The sequence below is a fragment of the Eufriesea mexicana genome, unplaced genomic scaffold (genome assembly GCF_001483705.2).
Source record: "Eufriesea mexicana isolate 0111107269 unplaced genomic scaffold, ASM148370v2 scaffold22879, whole genome shotgun sequence".
Lineage (NCBI taxonomy): Eukaryota > Metazoa > Arthropoda > Insecta > Hymenoptera > Apidae > Eufriesea > Eufriesea mexicana.
In genome coordinates, this window is record NW_016929935.1 from 113,912 (window position 1) to 139,249 (window position 25,338).

A 25,338-nucleotide genomic window follows, 5' to 3' on the forward strand; every position below is an offset into this window, starting at 1 on the left:
ATGCAAATAAATTGAAAAGTCCTTCCGATACAAAGGTAGAAATTAATTAATTTTTACGTCTTTCCTATTTCAAACGTAACTTTGTATGTTCATTACTGATAAGAAGTGACAGTTAATTTCCTGTATAAAGGGGTTTCGAGACAATCCCTGCGATATTGTATTCTGCTTTATGGATTCAATTATTCTTCCCTATTCTTGCATAGAATAAATCATTTAAATTTCCACACCTGAATATTAAATGCGTCTCTACTTTTACAGAATAGTAGAAATCCTGTTATATTTTCAATTGCCTCCATCAAAAACGACCTGGATGCCAATTTAGAATAAACAATAGAAAAACCGAAATAGCTATAGATAATAATGAATCTTTTCAATTGATTATCCTTTATAATTTCGTATTCTTCCCTATTCTTATTTGCGTATCAGGACACTAAAATACTGAGATTTTCAAATATCAAAGTACCAAAGTATTAAGGTTTGAAGCTGTAAAAGTACCGAGGTATCAAAGTATAAGAGTATCAGTATATTAAAGTATGAAAACATCGAATTATCATTGTACGGAGACAAAGAAACTATTGCTGTATCGAAATACTAATATAGGGAAGCATCGAGGTACCAAGATATCAAAGTACCGAAATGCAAAAGCTCCATAGTACTAAAGTAGCGGAGTACTCGTGTAGGAAACTCTTATAGTATCAAGATACCAAAGTCCAAGACGTTGGGGGACCATACTACCAGAATATAGAAGGTTCAAGATACCAAAGTATCCATCGAGACCCCAAAATCTCAAAACACTGGAACAACGAAACAAAAAATAGAAATTTCACCGAAATTGAAAACCATATTATCTACGAGAATAAAAATATGTAATACTAAGATACCACGTGCCAAAATACCAAAGTATCCATGTACTGAGACCACAAAATGCAAAAACAGCAGAACAACGAAATACAAAATATAAAGTCCACGAAAAATGGCAACCAAATCATCTTGGAGAATGATATTTGTCAATTAAGAAAAACCGCAAGGTATCCACTGGCAAACAAGATAATCGTGGTTGTAATTCCCATGGGAGTCAGAACCACGGCGCAGAGCATCCGGAGTCCCAACCATCGATTCGCCTAAACATCGACGACCACCTTCTGCTACGGATCCCGGTTGATCCGTTCGGCGGCAAATCGCGGCGCATTAAAACGACTAAAAGCGTAACAGCGTAAGCTTTTAGGCGTGAACGGCGATTATCGGCGAAAAGCAACATCTGCTTCTCGTCACGGATCCTTGTTTTTCCCGGTGATAATGCACGGTGGGCGTCTCTGGTGGCCACGATCCGCGGCGCAACCAGCTCCGTCCTTCGATGGACTCCTGTACGCGCGCGAGTCGCTCGTTGGACAGTGAACCGTGCGGTTAGTGCCGTTTCTTCTCTCCCGTTCGAACTCAAATCGAATTAACGTACGGCGACATGGACGATTCGTACAATTGATAGGACATGAGGGCCCGGTGTAATTAACGGCAAGTAGGAACAACGCGACGTTGATCCCGTTTAACCCTACAGGCGCTCGCCTGGCGGCGCACCGGCCCTGGCGTCTCCATTAAGCGTCCACTATCGTCGACTGGGTGATACCGATTCACGCGATTCACGTCTTATTGTCGAATGAACTTCGGATCAGCCGAGCTGCAGACGCGGCTAATTCACGCGGCACGGTCATCGTATTGCACGGGTCTCTTCGTTCCAATCTCTCGGTATTTATGGTTGCTGCCTGCTGCAGATTTATGTTCTCGCGTACAGTTGCTTATGGGGGTGTAAACTGGCACATGTTGAATATTAACCTCCTTGTGCTACTATGTCGAACTGGATTCGATATTCTATTCGATCCTTCTTAATCTTCGTATCAGTAGGTGAAAGTAGAGTTGAAGGGTTTAAGGGGTTACGGTAAAAAATGTTTGATCGATGTAGGTCCTGGGGTGAATCTTCTCGATGAAAAATCGAATTTTCTGAATTTCTCTGATTTTCTGTGAAAATCTTGAACCCGAATGGATAAATTGATTAAAAAGTGCAACAGTTGGAGATCGTCCATGGAATTATTATTAACACTAGAACTACCGATCTTTAATGAGTACCTAACTATAACGTGCACAGATTATAGTAATTTCAGCGGTACGATGAATATGAGTGAATATATTGATTACAGTTCTTTCTTAATATGAGTTGATACCAATTTTATTCTTAAAGCAGGTGTATGTGTTCGGTGATTGCAAAAAGGAACATTCTGGGACCAGTCGTTTTTACTGGATTGGTAGTTCTAGTGTTAATGTCGATCAAAGGTTATTTTGTGGAAATTTCTAAAAAAATAATAATAATATTTCGTTAAAAGTGATAGTATTGTTAAAAAATTTGATGACGAATGTGAAATTTATAGAACGCAAATATGTCGCATGTGAGGGCGGAGAAAGAATGGAAACGAGTAAAAATAGGGGATATAAACTTGGCAATTACCATGCTAAATGGCATGTCGGTCTTTAGAGACTAATATTAAATTTTTCGATTAGGCGGTGTTGATTTCCAGGGACTGATAGCATCAAATTTAAAAAATGGTTGCGCTAGAGTATTGAGAACCATGTGGAGAGAGATATGTGATACACGGTTTGAAAGCTTTTAAATAAATAACAGAATATAACACAGTGTTTTATTTCCCAAGTGTTTTATTTCAAAAGTACAGGTGAAATTACGATAACTATGCATTATAGTATAAAGACTAAAATATACGTTTATACATTGTTTATAGATTTAAAAAATTTTTTAAATTTTAGAAGCATTACAAAAGATCTTATTCATATTTTGACTTGTTGTTTTTCATTTATGTACACATATATTTTCTCAACTCCTTGGTGATGTCAAAGCTATTAATTATTAACGCGAATTAGTATAGAAATATATTGAACATTCTAGAAATATTCTAGGAATTTGTGTGATATTTTGCTTAATTTGATCCACGTGTTCTCAATAAGTGTATTTTACTTTAGGTGCAGTATTATTGTTCATGTATATTTCAATCGTTTAATCTCGATTACGGTTTATTATTTAACGCCAATTCTTCACGATGATATCAATTGTTTAAGGCCTTGCAAATAATATATTTGAAACTAAATTTACTATCGAGGAGAAATTCAATTATTCACGTATGTACGTTATTTTTGCTGTGAATAGAACGTGGTCACGGTGTACATATATGACATAAACACTCAAAAGATTAATATTTGAGACACGACTGATCCAATGCTCTTGCAAGCGACTGTACGTTTGAATTTTTGGTAGACTAGTTGTATCAAGTACGCTAAGTAGACCTGCAACGAAGCTGTGGGGTAAGTCTTGTTGGTTTCTGCTTCTTATGAAGTATCTACCTTTGTGCTTCCTGCTCTGTGGCTAGATTTTCTAGAAACAACGGTCCTGTTCTTCGAGACAACGTCATCCCTGTAGTCTGTTACGTGCTTTTTCCCAAACAGTAGATCCTTTCATAGCTATGACACCCGATAGACTTCGAGTAACTAGCCACCATTGGTAATCTGGATTGCTCATTCACTCGCACTTTCACTGACCACACGCAGTCTAAGTCCTTGTCGTAAATCGTTCGAAAGCAAAATAGCGTCGGCTAATTGCCTTCAGCAATCTTAAAATGCACTAACTTGTGTTTGCTAATGTGTATTTTAACTGCTATTGTATTTTGTCCATAAGAAACTTGAAAGACAATTATTTTATTAACACTTTCATGGTTGTTGATGGGGTGGGCATGATTGTTATATAATTATTCCTACTATTTTCATAGTTACCGTAGAAAAAATAACTTTTATAGCGGTGGGTTTAAGTCTAAGCGATCACGAAAAATGACTGGGGATGGTGAGAGTTGTGCATGTCTGATGAGCATTGTCAAAGTATCAAGATCTATTACATTTATTTGTTATATAATAATTTTTATAGGAATATTACTTGGTTTAGATATGCGAGTAGAAATATTGAAAGATCGAGGTTTAAAGATAAAATTTTATAAAAATTGTTAATCCATTTGATACTAACCCAAACTTATTTTATCAAATAAAGCAAAGTTTACGAGAAAAAGGAAAATAGCAATTCGCCATTGAGTACTTCGGTTAAGAATGTTCTTAAAGTTCGCAGCTGAAAGTTTGTCACACGTGCTGTTACTCGTATCGATCTTAAGTGCTCCTGCCACACAATAAAACAGAAATTATGACCACTTTATTAGGAAAGTTCTTATCTAGCTCTCACATTTATATCTCGGAAGTATTTAAACGTAAGAAATTGCCGTTATCATGGAATAATCCATTTTATCTTTCCACTTTTAAATAAATCCTTATTTAAATGAAAAAATACAGTTATTAATTTTCCTCGTAATTTCACAATCGGTTTTTTTTCCGATGTTTTTTTTCAATTAGTTTAATCAGTGTCAATTATGTAATTACGAGAAAAGTCGTTATCTATCGAGGATAAACGATAAACGATTAAATATCAAATAAATTATCAGTCGTGATTTATGGACTATAAAATATAAATTAAACGGCACGGTTTACGGAGTGTTAGTTTTTATTATCGAGAGCTTTCCGATGTTTTTCACATTTTTTCCCCTTCAATTTTCGTGAAATGTAAACAAAATAGTTGTACAGATGGTGCAACGATTCGCAACTGCATGTTCTCTTTCATTGCACCCGTCACGGATTTCCCAGAAAAATTGCTACGTCCTCCATCAATGCGCCTTTTCATTCGTGAATTTTTTTCTAGTCTTGATTTTTGTACGAACTTGTATACAATTGTAATTCAGAGTACCATATTTTTGCGAAAATTGATTAATAATTATTTTAATGTTATTCTTCGTCAAGCTCTAGATAGCTCGAAAAAGTTAGTTTGACTAAATTAAAATTTTTCTAGCTTCCATTATATTTTCGGTATAAAATTATTCATAAAATATATTTAAATTTCAATTGTTTGAAAATTTAATTACTGAAAGTCGCAAAGTTAATTCGGTGCTTGGAAAATATTGCTGGCACAGGAACAGATTTGCTGATTATTTTTAGTAGATGAAATGTTAGCCATTTCCTTCCCATATTAAATAGAAAACTATAATTGGACGATATAAATATATTGGTTATATAATTAATAATAGTATTCAAATTAATATTCAAATTTTCGTTGTTAAACCAGCGAAATTAATTTGTTATTAATCAGTAGACGATTAAGAAAAGAGTTTGGATAACGTCTCATTAAGGTCACTGAAATAGATGCAGTTTTAATTACAGAATCTATTTCAAATGTCTAACATCTGTTGTTTAATGAGAGATTAGTGATTGTTAAACTTTAAACTCGATCTAGATCCACCGAATGGGCAATTGACTCTTGGATCATAAAGTTAAATCAGGTTGAACTGCACGTCTCAGTTGCTAATTTACTCAAAAGTTCATGCGTACACGCTACCTGATCCGATTTTATTTGTGTACAACTGGGAAAATCGCTAACTTTAGAACAATTTAACCGAGTAACGTGCGATTCTGTTATAAAGGCAGTGATGTATGTCATCATTGTGGCGTTATATTTCTGACTAACAATAAGTGAATCATATTTCATTTCACACGACATATTTTATTTCGTGCGTATCGATATCGTTTATTGCTTACTGTGGAATTAGTTAATATTATAATTGAAGAATTCTGTAATTAATATTTTTTGCAAATGGTAGAGTAGTTGTCATAATTTATTTTATTTCGCACGTGCCTCTATTATTTTCGATTATTCCTTAATTAATGTACAGTGTAAATGCGAAATTTTATAATTAGTATTTTTTTCAAATAGTGGGATAGTTATCGAAATTTATTTTATTTCATATGTGTCCTTAATTGCCGAATAGCGCGAATGAAAGATTTTCTACAAGTAGAGGAATGGTTATTGAAATTTATTTTATTTCATGTGCATTGTTATTATTTTCGACCGATGTTTAATTTATCGAGAATGCTATTGAGAAATGTCGTAATCAATACAAAGCAATTAATATTTTCTATGAATGACAAATTAGTTCATACAATTTGCTCTACTCCATATGTATCGATATTATTTGTTGACTATTGTGCAACACTTAATAAATATTGTAATCCAGAAGCATCGTAACTAATATTTTCCATAAATAATAGAATAATCGGTATGAATTTTTTTCCTACAGAAAAATGAATACAATCTTTAATGAGTAATTAATATTGTAATTACGAAGTGTCGTAATCAATATGTTTCATAAATGGTAAAATATTTATTACGAATTCTTTATTATGGGAAAAATTAATGCACGCTTCGAAGAGGCTTTCTTAATAACAGAAAAGTAATTAGAAAGTAAATGAAGAAAAATACAGTTTCTTAATATCAAAGAATAATTTATTAACTCACTGATGGGGAAAGAAATAGAATAAAAATTAGTAAAAGTATCTATATCGATCGTTTTCAAAGTAAATAAATTAATAAAGAGCAATTAATTAAAGTTTCGTTTTAATATTTAAGATTTCAATAAACCATTGTTCCCACGAAGATAAAGTAATTTTATAGAGTATCATTGTGTTCACGAAGCATCTTGTACACGTTGGAAGTTCATCGACCGTGGTATCAATGAATTCCTAGGAGGCTATCGCTTGAGTAAAACAAAATGGAAGCTTGCCACCCTCGGTTTCTCGACGTGACTATACTTTGAAGTGTAACTTTAATATATCTTTAAAGCCAGATTCTCTAAGAACATGTGAAAATTAATGTAATTTCTAACCGGACGATTTAAAATTTCTTTAAAATCATCTAGGGAAGAGGTTGAAGAAATTCAGTAAATTGTGTCAGAAGTTTTACTTCGAATGGAGCGAACGAAAAGTGTCTCATTTTTCTCTACTGTCTGAATATTAAATTGAAATTTTAGGGTTTGAGAATATTTTCAGAAGTTAAACAAGAATTCGTTACAGTAAAAGACGATTTACTGAGAAAATGATACTTGTATCTTTTTATAATTTTTATTTTTTTAAATTTATTATTTATTCACATTTGTTTTTGGTTGCTTCTTATTCGATACGTTATTCCGTTAGAAATATTCATTCGAATCAAGTCGTGTGAAATTTGAGAGACAGTTTGTCTTGAATATTATACATCAAAGTATAGGGTACGAGAAATCGAGACTGGAATAAGGAATATCGCTGGAATCTTTGCTACCTGGTTGACATATTTCAACTTCCAGTTGTTAGTACTTCGTCGAGACCAGAATCTCAATTAATCTGTAAAGGACTTTGCTTTTTATCCTCGATTTTACGAATTTACATCTAAGTTCTCTCTAGTGTAGTTTTATCAATGAAACCTCGATTATACGAATTAATTTGGGGATACGGGCTGTATACAATTATATACTCTATATTCTATAATGTAAAATATAGAATTGTGTATGTGCATATATACCATGTGTGTATATTACATTATAAAATTGTATATCGAACATTAAAATTAATATTTAACGTTTGCATACGAGATATGTCCAGATAAGAGTAACCTGAAATTCAGATAATTGGGATTCCCACTCTAATTTAAATCGGTAAATTATTTTTATTCAGATTTTTTTTCTATTTTTTCCCATTTTTATCAAAATAATTAGTATTGACAATAATTATACGTAATCATCGAGCTGATCGAGCGTTCGCATTTTCTTCGCATTTGCACGAAATATACGAGTAAACGTAGAAGTAAAATGGCTAATCGATACGCGTCGAGCGTAGTTAAAGCACATGATCTCGAAATATTCGTCCATACTTTCGTTCGAGAAAACTACCAACGACGTTTAACACCATTCGTCGGGATCTGTTCCTCCTTTCTCGAAGTAGAACGTTTAATAGCTTTCCTCCACTCTGCCTTTTAATTAATGCCTCCACCTCTTGCGGCTGACTCGACCTAGCTGCAAGGAACTATCTGAATGCATAATGCATTTCACGAGGCTTGCATCCTTCTCATTTTTTCTTTGCCTCTCCTTTCCTTACTGTTCATCAGACACGCATCGATTTTTCTCTTTCTCATCCATCCTACCTTATCTCTTCCATCCTCCTTTTACATTTCCATCCATTGCTTTTTTTCCCCTTTTGCTTCCATATACTTTCCTCCACGTTTTCTTACGGCTTTGCCTGATCTGTTCCTTGCTGTGTCATTGTTTTCCAAGTCGATTTCTTTACTTTTTCGAGTTACTTACGGCTTGTAAGAATCCTTCCTTTCTTATCTGGGCTGTTTTCTAAATGGGGGCGATAAATGGACGATAAATGAAAGTATAATATTTTTGCTGGAATTTGAAGTAATTTTCTTCAACTTGGACTTTTTTTCGGTAATTCAAAGAAGAATTAAAAATTCGAAAATGTTATATTGAATTTTCTTTATATTATTAATAATTGAATTTTCTGTATGTATGTATTATAGCGTATAGTTATACCTTTTATAATGTGCGTAGTGTATTTTGTAGCATATATTAAGGATAGATAATAAGGCAATTTTTTACTTTTATTTTTCTACTTATTCCTTCGAAGAATGATAATTCACGTATAATAATTCTAATTGAATAATTATTTATTTAGTTTTATTTAGTTTTATTTAGTTTCTTTTTGCTTGCTTATATATGTATGCATATTAATATTACACCTGTTATAATCTTTCGTCTTTATTTTTATAAGTGTCTGTGCTTTTCAATCTCGTTTGACAATCCTTGGTATATACTTCGTGTATTTTATCTTTCTTCGTCTACGCATAATCTCTAAAAATAATCAACTAATTGCTACGGAAGTTTGTTTAAAAACAATACGAAAACAATACTTTTCGATCGATCATGAGTCACCACGCACGTTCGTTGATTTTTATTTGTTTCGATGTAACCAACCCCTGCCTATAAGAACAACTTTCCAGACAAGCGAATATATTACAATGATATATAACTGTTTCTATACGCCACAGAGCTGAAATTGATGTACAACTTTTATTCTACGTAAATTGCAGTTTCCTTCGTAATATTCGCCACGCAAAGCACACCGTGAATCCGCGAAAAGTCACTAGTTACCTTCGTATAACTAGAATTTCTCCCAACTTCACGGTCCAAGAGTGTGACCTATCAGAAACGATGCCAGAATTTGCGGTATCCTTCACCAGCATTTTTCCATTACGTGTTAGACGAGACAACTCTATCCTTCACGAACTTTCTTCCATAACTCCGTCGCGCTCCGTGGAATCCCGATGGGCTGACTTTCCAGTCAAAATCGATATACCCGTTGGAGCGTCAGAAACACGAGAAAGAAGGAGAAACGACGTGACTGTTCGTCCCCAGAACCTGTTAATTACGAATTCGAGGAAAGTAATTTAAAGAGTGGAGGAAAAGACGACATTTTAAATCGCGGCTGGTATTCGAAAGAACTTTTAAATGCCGATTATCGACTCCTCTCTCGCCCCTCTCAGCCCAATCGTTCTATCAGCCTGTCATTCTCTATCATTCTCTGTCATTCTACGTTATATTCTGTCACTTATTCTATTTCTCGTAAGGTTCCTTCGTCTTGATAAATATGACAGCTTTGCTTATTTGGTAAATAAACAGTTTTATAGATACAACGAAAGTCTCGAAACGTTATCTTCGACTAAAATTCAACTCACGCGTGTATATTTATATCCAGTAACGAAAATATTCAAACACCAGGGAACGATTCGATAAATCCATATATATTTCAATTATTTATCAAAAGAGGAACGAATATACCCGTTCCTTTTTTATTTAACGTTTTAACTCTTTGTGGCACAGGATTTTAGATAATAAAATGTTGCATAGAAATCTTTTTGCGTTTTAAACGAAACAAAATTGATATAGAACTAATTTTTATAAAAATTAACTTACTTTTACGATTTTTCTCATAAAACCAGGAAAAAGAGTTTGTTGCGGTAAACCTTCCGTTTGCAACAATTGATGCATCCCAGCATGCAATACGGCGCATCAAAAATGTGGGACACTTTTAATCCCAGCATGTCCCAAGGAGTTAACATAGATGTAACCGTGAGTCATAATAATTTATGAGAATTTAAACGTTTACTTATTAGATTTACTTGAAAATTAAGCGAAATGATACTCGTTTATATCTCTATGGCTATTCTTGCTCACTGTGCGTGAACGTAACGAAAGCTTCGACGCCATATTTCCGCCAAAAATTCTGACGTGCCTCGTTCAATTGTCAAATGCAAAAGCGTGCGTGAAGGATATTTTTAATTACTACACATTAACTTTATAGACAGGGCTATAGAAATAATTTAAAACGTCGCAACGTCTGAGCTAGCTAGACTCTGCTGTCATACTCCTGCGTGTCATCTCTATCCTATTCTCTGTCACTTTCATTTTCCCCACTTTTTCCTATCTTCTTCTAATTCTACATTTCAACTGATCCAGTCTTGTTTCCTGTCGTCGATATTAAAGCCATAACACACTTTAAGTGTATTTAAGTCTCTGTCTCGTTTTCAGCTAGTCGTTAGTTGCTCACCGCGCGACTCGCGCAACCAACTTTCTTCGTCCATAAGGTGGTATGGTTAATTCGATTTTCTTGTTTCTTTCCTGAATGTAGAAAGCACGATTGTTCGTTATTATCAAGCCCGCTTTGCTCCGTGTTCCGTTCTTGCGGGTATTTTTGTTCGCGGTCTAAGAAGAAGCTAGCGTGTAACCGAATGAGAAGTTAAGAAGGATTCTTTCGCGATTCGAGCACGAAGAAAACAGCTGTTGTTACTTGTTAGCTTTCTTTCAGGACTCCTGTCTCGCGAGTTGTTTGACTTTGATTAACTCTGCTGTGTTGGTAATTGGCATTGAGTTTAGGGAACGGTATGATTGATGGTACGAGTTTATTAATTTCGTTTTATGTACTTAGGTTTCCTGGCTGGGAGATTCGTGAGAATAAATTGCTAGAGAAGCCTGACGTGAAGTTTTAACGTTAAGTAGACGATTTAATTAAGGAATAATTGTCGTATTTGTATTGTACGTAGATGCAAAGGATTGGAGTTATTTTTATATGAAAACGTTTTACAAAAATATTTTTGGTTGTTTGTATAGGTTCTCCTTTTAAAAACAAGATGAAAATTCAAATTAAACGTATGGCACATTTTTCATTTCTTTTGTATACAGGGAACATGAATATTTTGAATTTTTAAAATCGTATGTAATTTTATTATTCGTATCCAATTGATGATTTTTGTGAAAGACGGTTTTTTTTTTATAATTTATGCTTCTTCCGTGTGTATATCAATATGCTAATTTATAGGCCAATAAACTTGTTTTTGGTAGATTATATCTATCCGTGGAAAATTCATTTAAATAATTGTAATACTTTTCAGCAATGTATCTTCGCAAATTATAATTTAGAAACTCAGGTATGTAATCAAATTCTGTATCATTTCTAAAAATTCCATATATGTGTATAATTATCTAATCTAAAAACGATTTTTTACGCGGAATGATTAAAAAATTTGTTCGCCTAAAATTAAAAATGAAAAGGAAAAGAATTCTTTTAACTTCATATTTTTACGAATATTTTAATAACGTTATTTTTCAGAGTTTTACCATAGTAAAAGTTTAAAAAAAAAATATAAAAAATAAAGAGGAACAAGAGATTTCGCGTTTAGTTATTAGAAATAAAAATGGTAAATGTAAAAGTCTATCGGTTTTGATCGAATTAATCGTTTCAAATCACGCATCATCACGTGTGGAAGTCAGATGAAACTCTGTGGACCGTTCATGCGGACCGAATTAATTTAAAAAGTGTAGAAAATATGGTTTCATGGTCTGTTAGGACGGATGATGGATGCAAGAACTGGCCCCAGTTGAATGGTCTGGAATTTGCTTTGGAAGCACCAATGCGTGTCTAACCAATCGAGTATTTACCGTTTCTGTACTTTCTACGGTTTCGGTTCGTGCAGTCATTTCAGAATCACGAATGCGAATTTCTAATTATTTAGAGGTCTGTGAAAGGAATAGAGTCGCGGTGGAAATTCACTGGAAAGCTGACGAATGTTGAGTCCTCTTACGTGGGAATGGTACTTACATTTTATTTGAATTTTTGCTCACGCCTCTGTACCTCCTCGTTTTCGTACTTTCTTGGACGTGACATCTCAGAATCTTTCCTGATTAACGTCTTCGAGATAGTTCTCTGAAATGCAGAAATTCGAATGAGCAGGTGCTGAAAAGTATGTTTGAGTTTTCAATTTTTAGATGCGTCGAAGCAATATGATGTCATGCATGACACTTGTACAAGTACTTCCTGTGAGTTTGCTGTTTAACAATTATATATTTATTACAAATTGTAATATACACACGTGACAAAAAGATTACAACGATTAGGTATGCGTGGTGAAATTAACTTGTTTTTGGTAGATTATATCTATCCGTGGAAAATTCATTTAAATAATTGTAATACTTTTCAGCAATGTATCTTCGCAAATTATAATTTAGAAACTCAGGTATGTAATCAAATTCTGTATCATTTCTAAAAATTCCATATATGTGTATAATTATCTAATCTAAAAACGATTTTTTACGCGGAATGATTAAAAAATTTGTTCGCCTAAAATTAAAAATGAAAAGGAAAAGAATTCTTTTAACTTCATATTTTTACGAATATTTTAATAACGTTATTTTTCAGAGTTTTACCATAGTAAAAGTTTAAAAAAAAAATATAAAAAATAAAGAGGAACAAGAGATTTCGCGTTTAGTTATTAGAAATAAAAATGGTAAATGTAAAAGTCTATCGGTTTTGATCGAATTAATCGTTTCAAATCACGCATCATCACGTGTGGAAGTCAGATGAAACTCTGTGGACCGTTCATGCGGACCGAATTAATTTAAAAAGTGTAGAAAATATGGTTTCATGGTCTGTTAGGACGGATGATGGATGCAAGAACTGGCCCCAGTTGAATGGTCTGGAATTTGCTTTGGAAGCACCAATGCGTGTCTAACCAATCGAGTATTTACCGTTTCTGTACTTTCTACGGTTTCGGTTCGTGCAGTCATTTCAGAATCACGAATGCGAATTTCTAATTATTTAGAGGTCTGTGAAAGGAATAGAGTCGCGGTGGAAATTCACTGGAAAGCTGACGAATGTTGAGTCCTCTTACGTGGGAATGGTACTTACATTTTATTTGAATTTTTGCTCACGCCTCTGTACCTCCTCGTTTTCGTACTTTCTTGGACGTGACATCTCAGAATCTTTCCTGATTAACGTCTTCGAGATAGTTCTCTGAAATGCAGAAATTCGAATGAGCAGGTGCTGAAAAGTATGTTTGAGTTTTCAATTTTTAGATGCGTCGAAGCAATATGATGTCATGCATGACACTTGTACAAGTACTTCCTGTGAGTTTGCTGTTTAACAATTATATATTTATTACAAATTGTAATATACATACGTGACAAAAAGATTACAACGATTAGGTATGCGTGGTGAAATTTCTCTTAATGCTATTATTACCTCGTCACTGTGCACTTTCACGCTTTTCATAACAAACTGACTCTCCTCGCAACATATTGGCTCTGACCTATAACAATTGTACAATACCATGCATTCTAGATCTTCCACTCGCATTTCCAAACACATACATACATTCGTGCCATCACTCGACCTCATATACTCGCGTTCACACTAATAAAACCAAATCCACACTTCCCTCAATTGCTCCTCACTCTAATATTAACCCTTTGCACTCGATCTTCAGGTGATCTTCAGTCACCATTTCGTAAAATTTGGAAGATCGATATTAATTAATATATCAAATTTAATGCAATGTAACAGTGTGCGAGGTATCGAAATCAAATAATTCTGCAATTATATTATTATACAATTCTTTATTTACCGCTCAGAAAAGTATCATCGATTTTTTAGTAGAGAATCTTTGAATTTCTACTCTTCTTTAGCCATAAAGTCGTCGAGTGCAAAGGGTTAAAGGTAAACAATGAAAATGCTCGTACATGCCAAAATTAGCATTAATCGAGCAATAAATAAATAGAAATAAAATAAGAATCTCATTTCAGAAGATAACATTGTGACTCATTATCTTTTGGGACTTGGTTCATCCAATTTTGTTCAACAATTTGTCCTCGATTTATCCAATTACCCAACCTTCTTAATTCTCCTTCGACTAACCTGGTTAATCAAAAACGTCGACTGATCAATCAGATTCGTCAATGGAATACGTCAATCAGATACATCAATCAGATACATCAATCAGGTACATCACCAGCCTCTGAATATTCCTGTCGACAGGAAATTCTCGAACGTTGATCAGAAACAAGGCTTCACGCAGCAAACAATTCGATTCTTTCGATTTCCGTGGCAAGTCCGACGGAAGATGTCATAAATATTCATCGTTGAATTAAACGTCCGTGCCACTTAGCCGGGGACAGACACTCGAGCGACTGCAAGATATTCAATTAAGGGTAGGATTTAACCGTTAGCCGATTCAGCCCCGATGTACCAGAGGGAAGAATCTCGCGATTAATCTGCCTGTAAATAACTTGTTAGAATTTCAGCAAAAACAGCGGATAACAATTCGCCTGTAAATTTTGGTCTACTTTTCCGTTTTCATTTTTATCTCAATTCTTTTCCGTTTCAATTCGATGCTTTCGTTTCGAAAATTTATACCAGTCTCTGAAAACTCCAGATGCTTGGCAAATTAATTACCGAAATACCGATGATATATATCGAAGTAGAAGGAAAGTAGGATTGTCCGATATCCAAGAAAAGAGGAAAAATATTTTTAATTTGGCCAGCAATTTGTCATAGCTCGCGTGACGTTAATATTATTGTTCAAGCGTAAAAAATACGATTTCGATGAAAAACTGCTTAGTCTGGAGGCAGAAAAAACTGGGTCGATTCAATTTTTCATCGTCGAAGAAGTTAGCCCGTGGTCGAAAATAAATCATAACTGTTCTATGCAGCGTTTATAAAATACCTGGAAACAGGGATAGCCTCCTTATTTTTGCTTGCGTGTGGCTGAACGCGAAAAATTCCCGTTAATTTATTCTTCTCCCATTAAACACCAAATTTCCGTCGGTTCGCGAATTTGGAATTCGAAACAATCGAGCGATCGTGCACTCGCGTATCGTCAAGCACATTAACGTATCGTTAATCAGGAATGACTGTTTCGCAAATCGGAAAGCACGCATCGTCGAGTGGGTGCGGGTGTTAAAGTCCGTTAAATGCATAAAGAAGTATGTTTATATCGAAGAAATTTATTTTTCATCTTGAATTTATACTTATACTGAAAAATTATTTATATGCTCTTTCGTCTTTTCATCCATAGATCACTTGACTGGTCGTGGTAGGTCCAATTTCAAAAGCCCGATATTTTATCGAAAACAAGCTTTATTTCTACTCATAGTACATCATTCTGAAAACTCCAAAACTCTCAAACGAAATCCCAAACCATTGAATTTATTTATGTCAAACTCTTTCTATATTTACCCATATTTTCAAAATAACACTGAATCTAGCACAACTGGTCAAATAACCAGTTGATGTACAAATAAACTCAGGATTTCAAGGAAAATGGAATAAAATAAAATATGGAAAAACTAATAACACGTATATTAAGAGAAATCAGTCGAGAAATGAATTGACCAAAGTGATCGCAATCATTTCAGAATTTTTAATAAAAAGTTAAAAACGATGATTTAGACTATGGTAGAATTAGCGTTAATGAACAAAATTGAACAGTAAATCTACCACAACTGGCCACATATTTCAAAGAAAATGGAATAAATTTAAACACTGGAAAACTATAATACGAGTGAAAAATTGCAAAATCAATTGGCCATAATGATAACAATCGCTTCAAAATTTGTAATAAAAAATAAAAAATTATGATTTAGACCATGGTAGAATTAGCGTTAATAAACAAAATTGAACAGTAAATCTACCACAACTGGTGACATATTTAAAAGAAAATGGAATAAATTTAAACACTGAAAAACTATAATACGTGTGAAAAATTGTAAAATCAATTGGCCATAATGATAACAATCGCTTCAGAATTTTTAATAAGAAATTAAGAACGGTGATTTAGACAATGGCAGGTTCAGTGTTAATAAAGAAAATTTGCTTCGTCGTTCCAAGACACCCCTAATTCCAGCTCGAAATGGTTCCCAAGGATGCTTCGACACGGAACACGCTTTATTCGCAAGCCACGTCTGGCGTAGCGAACCAATCGTACTATGGCTCCCAGTTGACAAGTCACGTTGGAAGTTTGAAAAAGCTGTTGGCGAAGGAAGTGGAATACAGTGTAGAGAGAAAATAGCAGTGGCGGGATCTGATGCGAGCGGCTGGGCAGCCAGGAGAACGCGGCGCGTAAGAAAAGCTGGGAAAAATTGGCGTAAAAGACGCGGAAGGCGTCGCCGGCGTCGTGACGGCTAACTCCACGGACGAAATAAGTGATCACGGGAATCGCCGCGGGTAGTTCGCACACTTTGCCGAGTTATCCCTATAAGATTTCGCGTGACGTTCTTCTCATTTTAATTTCTTCCTGGTCTCGGCTCTTAGGCCTGCTGCACCGTTTGTCTGACGTGTTATTAGCTGAATGCACCCTTCTCTTCTTATTCCGACAGGTTATTCGTTTCCTTATTCAACTTATACCGAGGTTACTACAGAGTCTGACTATTCGAGTCGTTAGTAATTAGAAATGAGAAAATTTGGCGTTTGATTTTCAGTTCTGGATTTATTATTATTGTACTTGCATTTTCTCGCTTATTATTTCTTTTTTTCCCATTTTCCGTTGACTTGATAATCTGTCAGTGAGCAGGAAAGAGGAAATCGTGATTCTTTTCTGGATTTTTATTATTTCTTTAGGTTCTAAACTTGTACGTATTATTAGTCGAGGCTTCTGGGGTGTTCATTTTCTTCTTTGATTTTTTATCCTGTGTTTCTGCCAATAGACTCACATTGCGAGTTTTTCCGATTTCAATTACTTTTTTTATTTTGATTCTGGATTTGTTAGTAGGATCTTGTAGGTTGTTCATTCCTGTTATTTTTATTCCTTATTTGAAGCTTATATTTATTTTCATAATTTACTATTAAGTAGAAAAGGATAATGCAATTGTTTTTAGACTTCTACCAAAATAGTGTACGTTATAAATAACTGGGAGTATGTCAGCAGATTTTTTCTTATAATTCATATTAAGTCGTACTAAGTCATATTAAATAATTATAATTCATCAATTTTTTCTGAAGTTTCATTGATCGTTACTTTCTCAAGCCTAAACTCACGAAAGGTTCCTATTCTCCTATTATTTTCATCAAAATCGCTCTCGTTTTTAATACAAACCTCATTACACGCCGCAAACAATCTTCAAGGTACAAAACCATCGTACATTAAACTTGGAATACATCACCCTACATTATGGACTTACCAAGCTCGACTCTTCTCAACCGGATGTCGTTCATTATTCGAGAAAAGACCGCGCGTTTCTCCAATCGAGTCGTACAAAAGACTACGTCTCACGACTCAGAAAACTTGTCAGTCATCATCAGACACTGGTCATCGATTTCTATTCTATGACTCGTACGAGACTCACATCGATCGTTCGAAATTACCAGCTGATTCGTCCAAGATTGTTCATACTCCTGCAAAACTAACCGATTCTATGGAGTGCATTGCCTATTTGGAATTACGAAAAATTTCGCACTCGTTTGAGAAAACTTTTCAGTCATCGTCATCTCCAACTACTGGCCATCGATTTCTATTTCATCATTCGTACACGACCCAATTCGTTCGTTGAAAACTTCTAGCTGGTCCATCGAGAACTGCACGTATTCCCGTAAAACCATGCGATTTCATAAAGTTCCTTGTCTATTTGGAATTTGAACAGGAGCTTGGAATTACGGTGCACCGATGCTACACAATTAGGTCGGCGCCTAACTGCGCGTAATTCCGGAAAAATGTGAATTTTAAAGGAGAGCTTTGAGGATTCTTGATTAAAGGCAGCACCGTATGCCTGACTTTCCCGTTTTTCACTACCATCTTTCCTCTTTCTTTTGTTTCTCTCCTTTTTCGCGTGTTTCTTTTTATCCACGAAGCTACGAGAACGCAACGGCGTTGTGAGCCGGGGAAAATTGTTTTCATGTAACTGCAACGTGGAAATACGTGGTCATTTTTTGGGTGCTCCTTTTTGCCGCGTTTCAGCTGACGCAAGAATCCGAGGTTGAAGTTTAATGCGTTGCAGTGAAAATGTTCAAATTTTTTTCTTCACTGATATGCCCGTTTTTTGCGCGTTCCTTTTTATAGCTGCTCGTAATAGAATGAATTTGCATATAGTTGCAGAAATGTTGGATGCAATTGGGTTTTCATTACGTTCGGTAGAGGTGGGTCGCTCGCTGTATTTATTATGACTTTTTCTTCATTTTTATTTCATTATAGATTTCATTTCGAGTCGGGACTAAATAGAAATTAAATTAATCGTATTACTCAGTTGGAGGATATTAAGAGAATATTTCTGAAGCCCCGGAATTATTTTTGTTACATTATTTTTTTAATTTATATTTCAATTTCATTATTTTATTTTATATTATATTATTTTCTACTATATTTTATTTATTATCATTTTATATTGAGAATTATTTAATATTTTGAACATTCGAGATATATTTTAAGGATTTCTCAATTTATTTGATTTTCTTTTCGAATGATAGCTTTTTATGCGAAATAGAGAATCACAATTGATCAACTATCTTTATTATCTGTTATTGGTATGTCGCAATTAATCGAACTGTATTTGAAAAAAATACATTGTATATATAATTCCAATTTCAATTACAATCTACGTTTATTTTTATATTTGATCATATTTTCAAAACATCATTTCTTGTTATATTTTTATAATCTCTTACGAGTAAATTTAATTTATATTCTAATACGAAATACGTATTACGAATTATAGGCGATATACATTACAAATGTAAACACTTTATATACACAGGCAGGAAGCATAAAAGTAGAATTTTCAACAGCATTAAATTTTCGTTATTTAGTAAAGTGTATATGAACATGGCAGATTTTGTATAATAAGCGGATTTGCTGAAATTTGCATTACAACGATAGAAAAAGGATAACACCTCCGTAAACAATAGCTGTTACGGCACGCTCGGTAGCTGTTATGGGTAGATAATTTAAGCGGCCATGCTCTAGGGAATAAAAATTCATACCTGAGAAACAATTTACAACTCTCGTATTTCTTTTATTCCGCGAAGTAACGTACGCTTGGTGGTTTCGAAAGTGCATCAAAATATGAAAGACGAAGCACCAGGGCTTACGTGCATATTATTAACGCAAATTAAGAATATAAAAAATAAACCCATTTATAAATATTAATATTTTTGATATTATAGTTTCACAGTTATAAGTTATAAATTAAATACTAAATTTTTTGATATAACGTAATACGATATTAAAATTTAATATTTAATTAAGCTATTACATTTTATACACAATTTTATATACATTTTACTATTAAATCTAGACATTTTAATACATACATTATTTAACTCAATTTTTATATATCAGTCGTTATCATTCGTAAGTGAAAAATAATCATATTGTAAACGAGATATTCAGTATTTGTATTCTCACAAAAAGTTATATTTATTCTTCAAAACACGAGCTATAAGATTTAACGCATCAAGCTCGCAGCGAGGATCATTTATTTCTTCTTTCGAGAGGATTAGCTTTAAAAACGATTAACAGAAGTAAAAACCAAAGAACTGACCTACCTTGAAACACGATAATCTTGTGACATTACAAGTTGCAATTCTAGGCGAAAATAAAATATTTCGATTTAACGCGAGAAGAAAATGATCGCGATAACATGCTTCCCGCTCTCATTGCTTCTGGGTAGATGTTAGATAATCAGATAGCCATTTATGCTACTTTTTGGTTTGCTCTGTAGCTCGTAGATGGCAGGAAGCCGCTGTACGATGCAAATCTAATTGACGTGCAATGTCTCTTATATTTGAAACCTGTAGCAGGCTTGATTGAAGTTTTTAGTTAGTCATTATCGATATTTTCTTCTGATTGATCACGTGCTTCATTTTTCCGACTCGTACTTCCCGATTTGAGTCGTGGATTTACTCGCTGCATTTTCTACCATAGATGTATCGATAGTATGAATATTTTATGCTGTGACGTGACTGTATTTACAATGTCCAGGTCAAGGTGTTTAACTCCACTTTCTTGAATCTTTTTGCACTTCAGTGTCAATTCGTACGATTGACGCTTAATCCTTTACGTTTAAAATAAATTTCTATTTTCCGGAATTAATCGATTAAGGGATTTTTGTTTTAAATGTACGACTCAAATCTTAATCGATACTTAATAATTTCAAAGAAAGTTAACTTGTATCTGTGTATATGTTTTATATATTTTGTTGGCTCGCATTAAAATTGCATTCTATAATAATAATATTATCTCGAATATTTTACCGTTTGCTTTGTTTGCTTACAGTTTGAGTGCTTAAAAGGAATATTAGACCTTGTCATGACAATTTAATTAATTCCACGTCAGTGGTGCAAATTTAATTTTCAATTTGCCAAGCTTCGTTCGTATGTTTCGATGAAATTACGATAAAGAATAACAGGAATTTTCGTGGAGTGACTTCATGAACAACGCGAGTTTGTGTACGACTTGCGTAACAATTTTAATTAATGATAACGACGTCTCCTAGCGACAACAAATTAATTCGTTCGAGTGCACGAGGAGCAAATATATAATGTATGCAGACCGAAGTTGGTTTGTGCAGATAGTTTGTATGTCCCAACGGATTGTGCAGTCTGAAAGTTCAATTCTCAAAAGTAACGAATTCCTGGATACTGCATTCCGTCACTCTATCATAATTATTTATCATGTATTTTATAATAACATTTTTCTTTCTTTCTGTACATATTGTGAATGAAATGATTAAAATTTTTGTAATTTTTCTCTCGTACAGAGTGTCTGCTGATTTTACATATTTTGCATAGATTTAATAAATCAACAAGGTATTTTGAAAACACGATTCCAATGTGACAAAAATTGCAATACTTTTACGGTAATACGATTTTTTTCGTGTTCGCTATTGCTTTTTAAACGTTATGGCAGTTCTTTTGTTTCGCTTCGCTTGTTTTCGATGTAACATGGTGCGAATTAATGCGTTGTATTAAAAGAACAGGGTCGAATGTGTTTTTATTATTTTATACGAGTGAAAATATTGTTCTCTGTATTATTTTTATTTCGCGTTGTATTATATTATTCTTCCAACAGACATCTGTCAGTATTAATAAATTCTTTATTCAACGAACGAGAAAATTTCTTGAACAAGCAGTTTCTTAGTTGCTTAAAATTCTATCAAATTTAATGTTAAAAAATAAGACATTTCATATGTATATTAAAAAAAAAGAATTAAATAAGTAAATTTGAATGAATGAAATTAAGGGAATAACGTTTCCATTTATTGTTTAAAATATTCGAAATACTTGCGATATCTGGAGTTAATGGAATCCTCTGTATACCGAATGAAAAGTGCTTTCAAATTATGCAGAAATTTAATTAATATATTTCCAGTGAACATCGTATGAATTTCGTTCTATGAAGATATATTTTTATTCATTTTTCATTATTCTCATAACAATTTTCAAGCTTATGAAATTATTATTAAATAAATGTGAAGTAGTTCCTTGAAATATGAATAAGATATACGGTTTCCCTACCGTGACATCGTGATCGAGCATGAAGTATTTCCGGATCGGTAAAAGCCTAGGGACTTTTGACTGTAGTTCAATGATTGTCCGCGTTCCTCGAACGTAGCGCGCTTGGCTATCATCGTGCGTTCGTTTTAGTCGGTAAGTTAGTTACTTTACTATGGCTATAGGTAGTTTTCTTAATTGATCATAAAAAGCCATCCAATCTTCAATGTAAATTTAAAACTATTCGACTGTTTTAATTATACATTTTCCTAGGCCAAAGCCTTTTGACATTTAGAGAAATATGAATATTAATCGCGAGGTTTAATCGCTATAAATTAAATTAATAGCGTTTTATTTTTCGGTGTTCAAAGTGATTTGCTTGAATAATTAGGTGATGTTAAACAATGAAATTATTTATTTAGAATCTTTTTAGAAATTAATCAAGGCTGTTTTAATATTTAATATTTAAAACGTCACGTGAAATTTCGCGTTTAATACCTTATATTTAATATTATAGGTATGATTTGTAAATATTTTTAAAAGTTAATTAATATATATTAAGTCAATATAAAATTATATGAATTTTTTAACACGTTAATATTATTGCTACATTCTGGATGACCCAGCTTTTTCTTTATAGTAATTAATCATTTTGACTTTCATGCGTAAAGGTAGAAAACAACAGTCGTGAAAGTACAATGGAAAGCAGTCTTAATGAATATTAATTTCTCATTACGACCTTTTTAAACGCGTTCTTATAAGATTCCAGAAAACGTATTGTCAGAAATACCTAGAAAGCGTTTAGCGTACAGAAAATTGTAACAGAATAGAAAGCATATGCAACTTTCTATCTAATATATCTATTTTAGAGAGGAACATAGAAAATCACTCTTAAAGGAACTCGATAGGAACGAATTTTTATTTATACTTTCACATTTTAATCCGTTCTAGACATTCAATCTGTTACCAACTCAAACTTTTCTCAAATCAAATCCCTCTAATATCATTTCTTACGCGTAATTGAAAAAGATTTTCAAAATCGATATGAAATAGCGATACCTAAATTATCGAGACTTAAACAGAATCGACTAATCGGTAGATTTACTGCACGGTTCCGGAAGATCCTTCTTCATAGTCGTTTTTCAATTACGAAAAAGTTAGAAAGAAATTAACACAGGGATGCATCCCAAAGGACGTCGCGAAGTGTTTTCGACCGCTGGGTAAAAAGTCGTTGGCGGTCGTAGCAACAGCAACAGCAACAGCAGCAGCAGCATGGTAGTCACAATTACGAGAAGTTTGAGGAGGAAGGTCAGTGAGAAGTGCCATCGTGTCATTCTCCTGGCTTGAAAGAACGGCGCCGATGCGACGGCGATGCATTCGTACGAATCCGCGTCGCACGGCTTTTCAAGAGTTTCCTCAGTTTCCGTTTCTCTTTCACGTACTCTGCACCACTGTCTTCGAGGTTCGCTCGTAATTCCGCGATACCGAGCTTCCACGATTATAACGTCGTTTCCGTCGATATGCTTCACGACTTTTGACCATTGATCGCAAGAATCGTAGTTGACCTCTCGAACTCGTTTTTTTAATTTCTTTAATTAATCGGTTTATTGCATTATGCGCGATACGATGGGTCTGTCTCGGTCTGTAATTTGGACGTCAGTTTTCGGCTGGCGATGAGGATTGTTTCGTGTGACGAAAGTCGTCGGGAAAAGTTGGGTGGTAACGCTATGCTGGGAAGATCGTCGGTGGTTGAGGACTAGGAAATTTTCTTTATGGCTCGTGCAGAGGTCGCGAAGATTTTTCGTGGAGAGAATTTCGCAAGGTTTTGTATGAAATTGGTACGGCAAGCGAGGTATTTTGAAATGTTAAGTAGGTACGAGTTGTAGCGAGTTTTTGTTTATTTATTTGTTTATTTGTTCACGGGTTGATTCCCCTTGGCATTTATTTACAAGATTTACGCACTTTTTCTACAGACGTGTTAGAAGATTACACCCTTGCTTAGTACCCATTAATTAACAATTATAGACTGAAGTTCTGTTTGCGAGCTTTCAGCTATTTTATTTTCAACAGTAGAATAGGGGCAAGAAAGAAATCGAAAGAGAAGGTTTGAAAGTAGGATACTGCACTCACCATTGATTGGCCGAACTCGAACCACACGGCTAACAAGTATCGGATAATTGAAAGTTCGATTAAGAAATAAAAAATCTTTCAAACGAACTCGTCTCTTTTCTTGCCGCAGTTGTTCGAGCCTTTCTGTGTCAAAGTTTGATCATTGGATACAGTTTCTTTTCAAAAGTTTATTCAAAATTAAATAGAAAATTATTGCATTTCAAGTATATCGCCTTGACGAAATAACGAATCTTCCTCCATTTTTTAAAGTTAATTACATCCTTGCATTTTTAATAAATAAGAAAGTTTTCAATCAACCATCTTTTTATCACAGTTGTTTGTATCATTTTGTGTCAAAATTAAATTTCTGATTATAAATCTTTTCATTAAAAAATGTATCCATGAACCAAATAGAAAATTATTATAATTTCAATATTAGGTATATATCGTTTAGTCTAAATAATTAATCTCCCTTCATTTTTCGAAATTAATTTTATTCTCACGTTTGTAATATCTAAAAAGAATTCTCACGAGCCAGAAAACTATTTCATTTACATTGATTTATAATATCGTTAATCTACAAAGAATATTCGTGAAATAATTCAAAGAGTTGATTAATTAACCGTAAAATTAAAACGTTTTTACTTCAGGTCTCACGCGATTAGCGTTTTCCACGTATCCTGCGGTATCATAAGGTCGGGGTCTATCTTTCCCAAGAAAGCAGTTGCTTTTTCAATTAACGTTCGCTGAAACTTTACCTAACCTTTTGGAAACAAAATAGAAAACGAAGTTACGAATTGCTCGTTGAGATCCTAGTCGTTGTTCTCATTGACATATCGACAAGCTCCGTTACGTGAAGGAAGTTTTCAACATGCTGAAGTTTCGAACGACAGGACAACGAAAGTGCAGCTACACGGTGAGAATCTTAAGCGCCCAAGTAAAGTTTAATGAGTAAATTTCGATTAAGTGGAGTCATTTTTCTCGCGTGTCTTTCAGACGGTCTTTAGACGTAACTTGGGAAACGTAGAATTTTTGATAGCACGGAAATTCGATTGTTCACTCTGATTTTTATTAGACTGCTCGAGGAACTGCATTTATGGAAATTGTGGAATTTTATTAGTAAGAACAGTTAATCGGGTATTATCGTTTTTAAATAGGTTTTTCGATTAATGTTAGTGTCGAATATTTCTATGGGATGGGACATATGGTTCTCAGGACGTTTGGAGTTTAGGGTGTCTTTGGATGGACGAGACAAAGTATAGCTAGCGACAGCTTTGAATTTGTCATTTGTGATAAAAGTAACTGTGTATTTGACATTTTGATTGTAAGACTAAAAGTAAATGAAGTTTAAATTAATATCGTCGACATTAATAATTTTATAAATATGGAAATTGACAGAGAAAGGAATTATTATATGATATCATAAATGACATAACCACGTAGACGTTAGAGTTATTATGCTACAGT

The 25,338-nt window shown here is 33.9% G+C and overlaps 1 protein-coding gene across 1 annotated transcript in view; it reads left to right on the forward strand.

Moving 5' to 3' along the window:
• Nucleotides 1-25,338, forward strand: part of CAP (Cbl-associated protein) — a 205,044-nt gene that overhangs the window by 75,247 nt on the left and 104,459 nt on the right. The gene's annotated exons all lie outside the window — the stretch shown is intronic.